General features: G+C 38.7%; 1 long non-coding RNA gene across 1 annotated transcript; it reads right to left on the minus strand.

Annotated features, from left to right (window-relative positions):
- Positions 1–4,101: 4,101 nt before the first annotated feature.
- Positions 4,102–11,526, minus strand: LOC114646482 (uncharacterized). The gene is made up of 3 exons (XR_003715353.2): positions 11,353–11,526; positions 6,857–6,972; positions 4,102–6,772 (listed from the first exon to the last, which is right to left on the minus strand). It is a non-coding gene; the product is annotated as an uncharacterized LOC114646482 (long non-coding RNA).
- Between the last annotated feature and the right edge of the window lie 3,766 nt (positions 11,527–15,292).

Raw genomic sequence — 15,292 nt, forward strand, 5'->3', positions numbered from 1 at the left:
AACTCTGTAGAACAGCCAGCCGGTCCTGTGACTATCATAGTTCTTTTTCCTTTACTAACTGTCTGGTTGATGAATGCGATCAAGGAACTCTTGGTGTTGGTACATGTATTTGGATATTAGGATGGTCGTGATGAAAATAGGCCATTCATTCCAACAAGCTCATCCATTCTGTTCACCTAGATTGTCCAAAATAACATCAAGTCCAGATCTGAAGAACTCTAGAGATCTGCTCTTCAGCACACTACTAGTTAATTTATTCCACATGTCTATGGTTCTTTGGGTGAAGAAAAATTGTGCAAAATTTGTCCTTAACACGTTTCCAATCCTGCCCCTGTGTTCTTGTTGAAGAACTAATTTTAATGCAACAGCAGAGATACACTGCAATTACTCCTGTCATAATTTTAAAAACTTCAATCATATCCTTTTCTCAGTTACCATTTGGTTAAACTGAAAAAATTGAACTCTTTTCAATCTTTTCTTATTGATGATACTGTATTCTCAGTCTTCTCTAATGCTGCGATGCCTTTCTTGTAATATGTACAGTAGAGGAAACATGTGCTGCATAACTTAAACATAGCCACTACAAGACACACTATATTATCTAACAGCCAATTAGCCTTTTCCATTGATATACTGAAAACCTGCCTCATGTAGAACCCAGTCAAAAATTCAGACCCCTGAATACAGTTCTCTCTCCATATCATATATGCCAATGCTGGGCATCCAATGGAATGTATTTCATATTATTAGCAGAGCAGGGCCAAGTGTTAATGCTCCACCAAACAAGAAGTTACTCATGCCATTCAGATTACAAGAAAATACATAATTATACAGACACCTTGAAATTTCAACTTACATTCTTTGGCTCTGTGCCGCTGCTCTGGGTGTTTCAATAAGGACAACATCCCCGCCATAACCTGCTCAACTACGAGAGAATTACAACTGCTTCAGGAGTCTTGGTGGATGTAATGAGAGAGGTTTGTGGCACAGCATTTTAAATAAATAATTGGGAGTTCCTGAGCATGCTGGCTCAAGGCAGGTGCAGGGACACGTGGATATGTGCAAGCGCAGCTCTGAGGTTGATTGGGATGGTTGGTTGATCACACATTTGCGGATCGGTCAAATACTTCATTCATACTGTACCTCGGAGCAGCTGCTTGTAACACCTGAACCTGACTGGTGTATTAAAAGGGAGCCTGCTTGTCGAAACTGAGAAGAAAATGGTAAAATTAGACTATGGAAAGAAAAAAAACAACATGGAAAAAGAGTGAGAGCCATTGAGAGCCATGCTGTTTAGAACAGAGGAAGCTGGTCAGATGTGAGTTCCAGTGAGGCGAGCATGTGGCCAGTGCTCAACAGGGCAAAAGAGAGTTGCCCCTTCTGAACAGCTATGGAGCAGGAGCAAACCATACGCTTGGACTAGGCTTTTCGCAAACGACAAGGGAATAATGACAAGAGTAAGAGCAGGGCTCCAAGAATCTCCCATTAAGACCTGGGAATGGCAGTGAGGGACACAAACAGGGTTTTATTGGTTGACTGCATCTGTCCTCGTGCTACAAGGCCCTTATGGGAAAAGCAGAGAACACATTATCTTAGAAAGAGGTTTTTCTAAAAGAAGACCTGCCTGTGTTTTAACCTCACTTTAAATAAATATTGGTTCATTCGATTTTAACCTCCACATTGCACCTTGTTTTTATGGGTTTATTTATACATGGATGAGCACTGCACCATTTTGCACTTTATTTAGTAAACAAAGATAATTGAGCACTTGTACCTACTCTTGCTGACTGTGTTGTGTTCCCTTTTTTGACCGGCTCATTCTCAGTTCTGTTATCGACAGATCTGGGTTCATGCTGCTAGGGATTGGGGAGCCAACCTGGACCGTTACAGTGGAATTATGAATGGTTCTATGCTTTAAAATATATTCATCAGTTTCAAGGACTTAGGCAGCATCTCTGCAACATATAAAACCATTTTATAGTTCCTCCCTTTCAAAGATCCAAGAGGACAATGGGAAAAAGATCTCTCCCTCAACATATCAGAAAAGGAGTGGAAGGTAGCAATGCAGAGAATTCACTCGAGCTCCATATGTGCAAAGCATACAATTATTTAACTCAAAATTATATATCGAGCACATCTGTCTCGCTTAAAATTTTCCAAAATGTTTCCAGGGCAAGATCCAGCCTAGGAGCGTTGCAATCAAGTTCCAGCCTCACTGGGTCACATGTTTTGGGCCTGCACCAAATTAACATCATTTTGGACCAAGATTTTCAAATGCCTGTCAGACAGCCGTGGTGTCATAATCCCTCCTAATCCACTAATAGCTGTGTTTGGTGTACTTCCAGAGGGGCTTAAAGTGGAGAAGGACAAACAAACTGCGATTACCTTTACTACACTATTGGCACGTAGACTTATCTTGCTCAACTGGAAGAATTCTAACTCTCCCCTTTTAAGTCAGTGGGTAACTGATGTTATATATTATTTGAAATTGGAAAAAAATAAAATTCTCACTTAGAGGATCTGTGCAGAAATTTTTCCAAACCTGGCAGGATCTAATCAATAACATTTTAGAATAAGCTTTTAAAGCACTGAGGAAGCAGATTTTCTCCCTATTCTCTTTTTTTTTCTTTTTCTTCTCCATTTATTTATATTCACTTATTAATTTATCTATTTGCTTATTTTTACTAGGTTTAAGTTTTATTCTGCTGCCCATGCTCTCTTTCTCAGGGGTGGGGTTAATTTGTCTTCAATCCTATTCTTGTAAAATTGATCTATTTGTATGGAATGTTGTGTGATTTCAATAAAATCAATAAAAAAATTAAAAAAAAGAAAACAGTGTTTTTTTATTCTTTTGCAGTGACAACTGGCCCAACATCCCATTAGTCACACTTTTCATTAGTGCTGCTCTCTTTCTGTCTGGTGGAAAGGAACATATAATTGTCTACTTGGGCCTTTCATAGTAATGCAGAGAAAACAATTGGATAGCAGCTCTCCATGTGGGATACCAGAAGCGGTGGAACCATCAGTCAAAAGTTACAATGCTGTGTTTGGTCTCTTCTTAGTGAAGAAAAGGTCAAGCCACACTCTGTATGTTGCACCTCAAAGGAACTCCTGGCCTTTCTGCTATCATCTCAAATAATTTGCACAGGGGCTAAGAAAAACAGAAGAGGACTACAGGAACCTGCTCTTTTCATTGGAGGTGATTCATTTCAATGGGAGTTCCCAGCAAGAGTCATCAATAGACATAATACTGTTCTTTCCCTATTTTTTTAAGAAATAGAAACTGTTTTCCAAATGTATTCCCACCGTAGAATAAAATGTTGCCACTATTCCTTTTTATTTCAAGCCCATTACAATACTAAAATATTAACCTTTAAGTTTGAAACTGGTATACTAAAATTTGAAGCAGAGGCACATCAAGCATCCTTACATCCTTCTAAGCTGGGTAGAGAGTTGAAAAAATGTAGCAGCTGAGTAATTATATGGGTGGGGGAGGTTAAGCCTGGGGGCATTAAGAAAAAAATCCATTTTTGCAACTGTGAACAGTAAGGCACAGCACATGTTCTCTTCTGTGAGTAGAGTACTAAGGCAGAGTCCTTGGTTTTATTACACCACTTTGTTTGACACACATGTGGAGACCATGTAACAATATACAGATAATTTCATTCATTGATTTAAAATGCAGTTAACATGTTGCACACACTTTTAAAACACCTGTTATATTTTTAAAATACACAGGCAAAGGTCAGCAAAAAAGCAGCTGCCCAACGATAAAACCTTCAGAGTGTCAAAGTCATAAGATCAAAGAACGGATTTTCAAAGCAGGTCCAGCAATAGACATTCCAGACATTTCAGCTATCTTCTGATGATAGCCACAAATACAGTGATTACTGGGAGGAGCACATAGTCTGTGTGACAAGGCTTTATATGTATCCTGTATTTAGAAGCCTGTGATTGCTCTTCAAATGAATCATTCTTTATATATCTATATACATACATACAGATAGCACTTCCAAAAGTTGTTTTACAGTTTATTTTATGACAACACAATAGGCAAAACTCCAGCTTCAGAAAGAAAAACATATACTGATGGATAAATGAAGTATAACATTTTCTGGAACAAGAAAACCATAGTTACAGCTTGTGCACTTTCACAGAAGTGTCAATTATTTTTAAACCCTCTGACCAGCAATACAGCCTGTGCAGTAAAGCATTACAACTGAGTAAACACATGAAAGGTCATTAGGTGCACTTTTATCCAATAAGGTAAAGGCGGAACAATTCCCAATCAAGTCACCTTTAAAGAGGTCTTAATTCAAAGTTTAGGTCACAAAAACTCAAAGCCATGTTTGGTCAATTCCATGTATTCCCTTATACCTCAGATATAAAGAAGAGAAAAAGTAGACATCCACTGGCATACTGCAGGCAGGTATGTCATAAGCCATTGTTAGGCTGCTCCACGATGTCGCAACTGAATGCAAGCTTTCAGTGGAGCAGCAAGACAGATGACTGTCCACGCTTGTGAGACTACACTAGAATAAAAATGACATGCCAGACTAGTCCATCTGCGAGATCATTTCAGATCAGCTCCCTGTTCCTCTATTGAAACTATGAACAGACACAATGCCCTCATCAAAGATAGGGCAGTGAGGAACAGGTGCCATACTTCTGCCCTTAGAGCAAGACAGCCTATTAGAGGCCCTTTCCTCATACCTCCTGAAGGTGTGACTGTACAGCAGGACAATGCCAGGTCATGCACAGATGCTGCGATCACAGTTGTCCCAAAGATTGTTCATGTGCACGTGTTGCATTGGCTTGCCTACTTTACTGACCTTAGTCCCGTAAAATACCTCTGGGATTCTTTGTCAGGACCTTCTGCGGTAACTGGATAGTATGACAAAACTGCATTTTCAGAATCTTACAAGAGGTGGTCTGAAATAACAGTTCTTAATGTTCACCATTGGAACTGTTTTCTTCATACGTTTGTTGTTGTGCTGTTTTGTTTTCCTATTTTTCTTATTTGTTTATTGTTATTTAAATCAAAATCAAAATAATTGAAATTACAATTCAGCAATGAATATTGCATTTGTTTTCTTTATGTATGTGGCGTGCACACACACACCCACACACACAAACACACACATATATATATAGAGAGAGAGGGAGCATGAGAGAGAGAGAGAAATTAAGTGCAAATGGATGTTTTATGTAAACAAAAAAAAATACAGAAAAACACTGGATATCAAATCAGCTGTAGTTATCATGTTATGCCAGAATATAATAATTTTTGTATACTTGATTATCTAGTGGTGTAGCTAACCCTGCTGCTCACCTTATCAAACACAACACCCAAATCTTTTTCTGGCCAAGCTGCCTTCCTTTCAGTTAATCCTTTGCTCCAACTCACCATACAATCCAAGATTTAATGGGGGTTCGGATAAAGAATATCCTTTAAAACAGGGTTGGGGTTAACTTTTGGGAAAACCCTGGAATTATTTCCAAAACCAGAGTTTTCCATCTCCGTTAAAGAGATAGAAATCCTTATGGTATTTTGAGATATCAGATTCCACCTGTGACAGGTCCCTTCATTTCCTCCTATTAGTTTAAGAAATGTATGGTAAACCTATGTTCTTGCTAGTTCTCACATTGCTACTACCCTCAACATATTTACATCTGGGCAACCTCTTAAATGACAAAGTTTACTAAACCCTGCCGGATATAGTTAAGCTCTCCATTTACCAGTGTGGGTTCTCTGTATCAAAATCTTTCTTCCCTGTTCTGTGTTATTTACTGTACTTACTGATTCCTCTGTAACTACCAGTCTATATATACAGTAAACCAAAAACGTCATAAAGATTACGAGGCCCCATAATAGTCCTATAAAGCAGGCTAGGATCTCCATCATGATACCCAGAGAAAGCTTCACCGTAGAAGTCACCCCCAATCACCACCTGTAGATTTTGTCTTACACAAGCCCAAAATGAGGAACAAACTATACAAAATACCCCTTGTGGCGGATGGCCAAGACCCTTGCCTGGCTGGGATGCCTTCTTAATGGAAGAACCAGGGCAAAAGGCATGCTCAATGGCATTATCTGTACCCAGATCACTAGATGGCAGCCCCCCAGGGTTGTTACAGTGCCACAGATTCCTACAGAGCATGCTGGTAGTTGGAATTTGGTGGCTCAGCCCTGTTGGGTTCTGGGGTTGCTGCCAGGAAGTGCAGCAGGAAGTATTTCTGGACCAGGTTTATGGGAAACTGGAAGTAGTATTGAGTGCAGCATAAAAGAAGCCTGCTGCCGCACCTCCAGGAGCCAGAGTTGGGAGGAAGAGGGCCAAAGCTTGCTGGAGGAAGGAAGAGGCAGAAAGAGAGAGTGAAAAAGACAAAGAAGAAGCAAGAGTGTGCTGCGCTTTGAACTTTGTATTGTGCTGTGCTGTGGGAAACTATTACAGTCAAGAGTTTCCCTAATAAAAAGCCTGTGTGTTGTGTGAATAAATAGATAAACATTGAAAAAGGTTAGGGGTATCCACCCTGTATACTTGGAGATTAGGCAAAAAGAAAAAGAAAAAAATCATCAATATGTCTAGAAAGACCTGAGTCCAAAACAGAACTGATTCACTGTTAACAAGATGCTAATTTTATAGTAAGGCGGAGGAAGGGACATCATCAAGTCTGGAACCAGAAGTGATATCATCAGAACCGGCAGTGATGCCATCAGGCCCGGAACTGGAAGTGATGTTGGCAGGCCCAAGCAGGATTTCCCTCGGGTGATCTAAAGAGGAAAGAGACAGAGGGTTAATGCAAACTGCCACCCCCTGGTCCAGTGTGGGATTACCATCTTTAGCCCTTTAGTTACCTCCTATGCGCATGTGTGTGGCGGTTGCTGGACTTGTGCTTGTGTCTGTCTGTGTCTGGTTTGAGGAGCTGGAGCTATATAACCTCTGGCTAGAGGAGACAAGTCCAAACAAGAATCTTTATTGAAGAAAAGCAAAAGGAAGCACAAAATCAGAAAAGCTATTCAAAGAGGCAAAAATAATTTCCCTAAAAAGGCAATCTGAAGAGAGCAAGTCCCAAAATGAAATCCAAAATCAGTAATCCAAGAACAAAAGCAAATACTAAAAAAAAAACCAGGAAATTACTTGTAAAAGGAATACAATATTTACAATAAAGTTCAACAAACTAAATGAACTGTCATTGGGACCTTCCCTCTGACTGCACTATAAAAACAGAGGGAGGACCCAGCAGCAGTAATGTCAAGGTGGCCACACCTCCTGGGGGGTCTACCCACAAAACACAAGGAATGCAAAAAATTTAAGATACAGTAAATTAATTATAATGATTAAATAAACATAATAATATTAACAAATATTTTAAAAAATGCAATAAAAGGAAATATAAACACAAGGTAGGAAATAAACCTAGCTGGAACACAGCATACATATAGTGAACATGGAGCCCTCATAGCAGTCCTCCTCACTCAGAATAAGACAATGAGGGCCATAAAATAGGCAAAAATTATGCCATTGTTAATAAGATACACAAGGGAGGGATGAAAACTTGTAGAATATAAAATGCAAAGTACACAGCACTAAAACAAAACCAATCCCACCTCATTGGGCAGGATTAACACTAGAATTGCCAGAGCCAACGAAAAAACTCGTAATTCTGGCCCACCTTAAATCCCTTCGCACCTCTCCGTCAGTGTCTTTTGTCTTCTAAATGTGTCGATAAGCCCAAGCAGAAAGCAGCCTGCTATAATATCCCCCCCATCGCCTCAGAACAGGCAAGAAGTTCTCCCAGTTCCTGCCTTGATTGATTTTCTGTTGAGTGAGCTAGCCAGAATTGTAAGGGGAAATAATTTGATGTGTGTTTTGTGTCTACAACAATCTATGTAAACACATTGTTAAAACAGAAACATTTTTCATGTTTTAGTAATAAATAACAAACTGTAGACACGAGCTGTATAATGTGTGAAGGCTAATGGCCAAATATTAAATAAACACATTCACAAAAGGTGCAAATATGATATGTGTGGTGCTGTGGTTAGAACTGCCGATTTATAGTCCGGAAGTCGTGAGTTCGATACCAGCTCCCCGGCAAATTTACCATTTAGAGTAGTGAGCTGCTCTTATTGTTAATATTATACAATAAAAACATACATTTGATTTTTTGTCTGTAACAAATGCTGTAAATTTATAGTACTTGTAAAAATTTGCCGTTTTTTTTTTAACTTTTACAATCTCAGTCACGGTCATGATACAACACCCCCCCCCCAAGATCTGCCGCGGTTACTTTTTATCTGAAACTGGGAATAACTGTAGATGTGAGTGGTGTTTTGAGACAATAGAACTGGAAATTCTCTGATCTGGAGGGATAAAAGCTGACACACAAACTCAGTCACTGATTACAAGCGCAAGATGTTATGCGAATGAATATGAATAATATGAAAAATGTTGCATCAGTGCCACAATGTTTTCCAAAATGTACTATACAAGTCATAAAATGAGTTATTCCAAATATCATATATACCTATGTCTCTGTATTTTTTTGTCATGTGCGGCTTTGACATCATGGACCATAAGGCGCATACTAATTCAGCATGAGCATGAACACTCAATAAAACTGAATAAAAAAATTTCAAGTGACGGTGAGATACAATGAAGTCAGATTCACCAGCGTTTGTGTGTCAGCTTTTATCCCTCCAGATCAGAGAATTTCCAGTTCCATTGTCTCAAAACAATACTCACATCTACAGTTATTCCCAGTTTCAGATGAAAAGTAAACGCAAAACGCAGATCATTGGGGGGTGTTGTATCATGATCATGACTGAGAGAGTAAAAGTGAAAAAAAACATGCTAATTTTTACAAGTACTATAAATTTACTGGCTGTTACAGACACAAATGAAATGTATGTTTTTATTGTATAATATTAACAAAAAGAGCAGCTCACTACTCAAAACGGAAAGTTTGCCAGGGAGCCGGTTTCAAACTCACGACCTCCGGATTATAAATCAGCAGATCTTACCACTACACCACAGAAGCTGACGTATTGTACTTGCACCTTTTGTGAAAGTGTTTATTTGATACTTGGCCATCAGCCTTCACACATTATATAGTTCATGTCTACATTTTGTTATTTATTACTAAAACATTAAAAAACGTTTGTTTTAATGATGTGTTTACATAGATTGTTGTAGACACAAAACACACATCAAATTATTTCCCCTTACAATGCTAGCTAGCTCACTCCCAGATAATCAATCAAGGAAGGAACTGGCCCATTCTGAGGTGGTGGGTGGGGGGGATGTTATAGCAGGCTGCTTTCTGCTTGGGTTTATCGACACATTTAGAAGACAAAAGACGCTGACGGAGAGGTGCGAAGGGATTTAAAGTGGGCCGGATTTATGAGTTTTTTTGTCGGCTCTGGTAATTCTAGTATTAAATAGGCTTTCTGTCTACTTGTGGGGTAGCCTGTCCCTGTCAGTCCAATACACATCACTCCCTTTCTCATCACCTCTCTCTGTTTTTTTCTCTTTCTTTTACTGAATTTCCTGACCCTGACCTCTTACTTCCACCAGGCAGTTGAGTCTTTGCCCAGCCTCTCCTCTTAACTACAGGCTCATTAAGCCAATCTTTAAAAGCAGCTTCAAACCCCATCTTGGGATCATTTCCAACAAAGTCCCAAAGTCCCATTTGAAATTAAGGATATCCCCACAATTGTTCCATGGAGATTAGGCTAGAAAACACTCTTAACTTTTTGTTCCCATGACTTCCTATGGAGAAACCCAGGTCAGTGATTTTTTAACCTGCTTAGTCCAAAACAGGATTGGGGGTGGGGGGGTGAGGCTGGAACAAACCCTGGATACGGCAGCAGTCCACCCACCGCAGGGTGAACACACATGTACACACACCCTTACAAACCAAACACTAAGGCCAATTTAGCATTGCCAATCCACCAACGTGCATGTCTTTGGAGTGTTGGAGGAAAACTAGAACCCAGAGGAAACCCACGCATACACAGGGAGTACATGAAAACTCCGCACAGGGAGGACCTGGGATGCAAACCCTGGTCTCCTTACAATGAGGAAGCAGCGCTACCACTGTGCCACCATGCTGCCTCAAGGACTCTCTAATGTCCAAAAAAAAGTTTACCACCTTTTGCATTCCCTGCCTGGCCTTAGTTTCTTTTTGGACAGAGGGTAAGGAATCCTTTACAACTGCAATACTCTCTGCCCTTTAGTGTTCTGGGCAAACAGCATAACTCCATCATACCCCCGTCAGCACCTCCTGTGCTACTACACTTATATGTAACCCTTTTTGTAGGTCTTGGCTTGCCCTTTGTCCCCTTGGTGGCATCTTGTCCCTGTGGCCAACCCTTGACCACCATATACCCTATACTGTATACTGTACATAGTATATACATACATACAGTAGTACTTCTGAGAACTGATTTATGGTTCCTGGGAAATGGTTTTCTTCTCTGTTTTTATGGCTGCATTGTTTGTTTATCCTTTGTAATAAGTAACCTATTTTAAGAATTATATCCTTGTTAGGGAGAATGAGAGACAGCATGACCTAATAATATGACAAAGTAAAACAAGCATTTGTTTAAACATTGCAGTAATATTAATGAACATATGTTGGTCATCAATGCCTCAATAGCTGCAAAAACATTTTATTTCCTCTGAGAAAAAAAAATGACTGATATTTTTACCACATTCCACTGCTTACACAGGATCATATGGAACAGTGCTGGTGCTGCTATTTAGAGTGACTTTCCCAAGAATGCATAATTCACTTCAGTGCTGTATCTTACTCTGGTTTTGAGTGCAAGGCACAAGCCAGCCCTGGTTGAGGTGGCAGACCATCGCAGGTTCCAATGACCCAATAAACATATACATTCATGTGCACGTCCACAGAAGTCCAACTTAGAATCCGCAATTACAGTAACATAACACACATGTCTTTGAGAATGTGGTAGGACATGTCGATTTTCCACAGGCAATGATCAGGAGCAGAATACAAATTCTGGATACTATATATGTGAGGCAGCAGTGCTACAGACTATGCCACCATGCCATCCACTCAATTTGAGCATTTTACATTAAATTAAAGAACTTTACTAAATGACAGATACCTTGAAAGTAAGTGATTGTATCATCTTAATTAAATAATTCTATAAAATTACACATTCAACTTAAAATATAAGTGTTCAGTATGTTTTGCTCAATGCTTCTTTTTTTTTTAGAAAAGTCATGCATAGTATATGCACATTTTGTACATTAAATATAATCTTTTCTTCTTATAGCAGTATAAATACTTACAATTAAATGTAATTTAGAAAGAATTTACCTTCCTGACTGAATGTCATTAAAGCAAGAAAACTTTGAAAATGTTTCCCCTGCAGCATCCCCTATAATAATTTAAAACATATATGGCACATAAGTAAGAAACAAGCAACTGTTTTTTTTGTGATCCATACTGATATACTGCATACTCCAGTGAGTGAAATGTCCACATGGAAAGATTTATAACTTGACTGCTAAAGCCTCACAGTCTGTTTTTTTTTTTTTTTGTATGAAAATGTGCCACGTCATCTTTGGCTGGGAGCCATGTGCAGGTTCTTAGAAGCGGCTGCTTGAATCATTATTCCAACGTGGCCTCTTCATGTCTCTATTTACTCTCAGGCACAGTATTTGCATTTCTCACCATTTTCAACCCAGTGCCTCTTTGGCAGCAAATATTAATTAATGGTTTCCTTCTGTGCCCAGATACACTGCTATTACAGACAGTTCAGCTGAGGTAAAACTCATTCAATATTTCGGCTATAAAATTTAAGAATAGACCCAGCTAATCTCTTCAAGCTCTTCTCTCATTTGTGGCTAAATAATAACTACTTAATTAAATATACATTGATTTAGAAAAGGTAGCAGGCATGTAATTCTCACAGCCATTTTTCCCCTTATCTAACTTTTTAATGGCTGATAATGGTATTCAAACTATGAAGGGCTATATTTTTCTCTTGGCATTGGCTGGCACTTAAAAAGTCAAAGTCATGTAATTATAGGTCATTGTAGCCTGCAAATTAAAGTGAGGAACTGCAATTTTTTTATTTTGTTAAAGTATTTTCCCTAGCATCTAACCATTAAAAATACTATTGCCTTACACTGGTATTTTGCACCCCAGATTTTGCCTGGGGATATTCTGCTTGTGTAATGCAGTAGATACAATATTGCACTTTCTTAGCATTATGCTTGCTTTAATTTCATTGTTATGGCACCTCCAAAGCAAGAATTGCTACATATGTAGATTGTGAGGCCATTAAAACATTTATCTATTTTTCAGTGTCAGGCAAATCAGTGTTGAGGGAAAAAAAAATCAGAAAACTTGCATAAGTACTGGAAGTGATCATGTTGTCTTTGGGCTTTTGGAGGTAACCTGTTGTATGAATGAATGTTCCCTTACCCAGCCAGAAGAATGGACAGAGAGTGTCAATGGATGGGTGTACTGACTAGGATATTTGGTGTCCCCTTTCCAGGTCAGGAGGCGAACAAAAATACCAATGACAGAGGGAGACTGCAGTATGCTGGGTGTTAGCATCCCTCTGCTGGGGCTCCTACTGTATGTAGACACCTGCAAGGCTGTATGAGATTTGTAGTGCTAATGTGCAGTGCTGCTGATATTCATGGGTGCCACCAGGGGGAGCTCCCCTCTCCTACTGACATTCTGATCCCGGATGTGTGTCCTAGTGGGAATAGTGCAGCACTGGAAGAACTCCCAGGCCTGCCATGAAAAGAAGGTGAGTCAAAGTCAGGTGTAAATAAGGATAAATCTTACATATATTACAGTGCAGTTTGAAGGTGTTTTTCATGAACAAACTATCTTTTGATGTTGGAACTTGTGTCCAGTATAGTTGTGTCTGGGGTTTGGGAGTCTGAAAAACTCCCCATGTAATGACACTGTGTAGGAAAAAATTAAAAACAAAAAAAGCTTAACAGAATACTCCACCTAAAAATGATGTTTTTTTACATGTTACTTACCCCATGTAGTTTTTAGATGAAAATAAAATATTTTCCAGATTTAAATTGCATAGGACCCAGTGGTCACCAACTCTGGGCAACGGCTAACGATGTGAAAAATGTCCATGGAAGAAAGAAAAAAAAAAAATTCATGTAACTCTTGTTGCATAATCCACCTGTCCACTACTTATTCAAATTTTCAGAACATGCAAACTACATACATTTTTGCCTAAAATACTATTAATACTTGCTTTCAAAAAACTGCACAAACCACAAACAGGACAGGCACATTTCCATAATACTGTACATTTGAATTGAAGATCCACCTATCCTCCTTATTCATTGGTCAAGAATCCTGTCTTCAATTCAAACACACAGAATTATGGGGAAGATGGGGAATATTCATCCATCCATTATCCAACTTGCTATATCCTAACTACAGGGTCACGGGGGTCTGCTGGAGCCAATCCCAGCCAACACAGGGCGCAAGGCAGAAAACAAACCCTGGGCAGGGCGCCAGCCCACCGCAGAGATGGGGCATATTCCTTCAAGAAACTATTAATGGTTTTCTAGTACTGTTCTGTATATAATTAATTCATATAAATAATGAACTTTAATTTTAGATTTTTGCTTGATCATTATTTTAAAATAATAGCTTTATTTTGATGTCATCCACCCATTTCCTTCACCCATATACAATAATTCATGATTGCAGCAGCATCAGGCACAGGGCAACAACCAAACCTGGATAGGGCAGCAGTTCATCAGAGGGCACATTCATAGGCAAAGAAAATCAAATGTCCTTTTTTAAATATTTATTAACTCACATTCTTATTTTTTGGATTACAGACAAACATGTTCATTTGTATTTCCTAAGCACACTACATTACATTGGGTGTCAGCAACAAAGAAAACCTTACTCCTTTTGAAAAATAATTTTTCCTATGAATTTTTTCCAGGCTTGCAACTTGTCGGCACCATTACATTACTAATGTAAAAATACGTATGTTACAAAATGGCCATCCATCTCTCTATCCATCCACCCATCCATGTCCCAATTTGATTATTCAGGGCAGATTCAAGGAGCAGCTTTAGGAAATATTATAAATTAAATATTGAGAATCTCCTATGTGCCTTCAAAAAAACTCTAGCTGAGATATCATGTGCATTGTTGTTTTATTTCACTTAACCACTCTGCCATAAACTGTGACTAGTGAAGCACTTGAGTAACAGTTGCTGTATCTTCTGTCTCTCCAATCTCAGCCACTGTAGCTAGTAACCTCTTCAGAGCTCTCATATCTCCTTTGGAGGCATCCATCACTAGTCGTTTAGCATGATCACTCAGTGTTTATGGACAGCATGCTCTAGGCAGATTTACAGCTGTGACATACTTTTTCCATTTCATAATGATTGATGTAACTGGACTCCAATGGATATTCAGTGACTTGGACATTTTCTTGTCTCCATTCCCTGACGGGTGCTTTTCAATCACATTTTCACAGAGTGTCCTTTTGTTTTTATTGTCATGATCCTGAATCACCACAAGGTAGACCTTCTAGACAAACATGCATTTATAGTTCAGTCAGCTGAAACCCCTTGACTACAAACAGGTAACCTCCATTTAACTAACCATGTGACTTCTAAAATCAAATTGGCTGCTCCAATGATGATTTAGTTGTGTTATATTAAAGGGTGTGAATAATTATTTGATAGGCTCCTCTGTGTTTTATATTGGTAATTAATTTAAACAACTTTGCAGAGATCTGCTGTCACTTTGACATTAAAGACTCATTTTCTGTTGATCAATGACAAAAAGCCAGATTAAATTCCCTGTGATACAATGTTGTATAACAATAAAATATGGAAACTTCCAAGGAGGTGAATACTTTTTATAGGCACTGTATATGATGAATGCTGATTGAAATATGAATGTGGCTTACCTGCACATCCAACATCTCTACAGAGATTCTATAAACAAAATAATTCCATTTGATTAATGTACAGCCTATTTTGTGGCCTAACATCATGCACCACATATTAAATTAAAACAGCTATTCTTCACAGATGTATTAGTGGAGTAATCTGGTTTGCATTTACATTATAAGTAACAGTCTTTGAGAACGCCTATGCTGATTTAAGAGAATACTCAGACAAAAGCCCAACACCAGAATAATAGCTGGCAATTTCAATAATGAAGACATTAGTTGCAGAAGTTTTTGTTGTAGATTGGTTCCATGAAGATAATATTTTCCTACAAGGCAATACATAATAAG

Source organism: Erpetoichthys calabaricus, chromosome 1 (genome assembly GCF_900747795.2).
Source record: "Erpetoichthys calabaricus chromosome 1, fErpCal1.3, whole genome shotgun sequence".
Classification (NCBI taxonomy): Eukaryota; Metazoa; Chordata; class Cladistia; order Polypteriformes; family Polypteridae; genus Erpetoichthys; species Erpetoichthys calabaricus.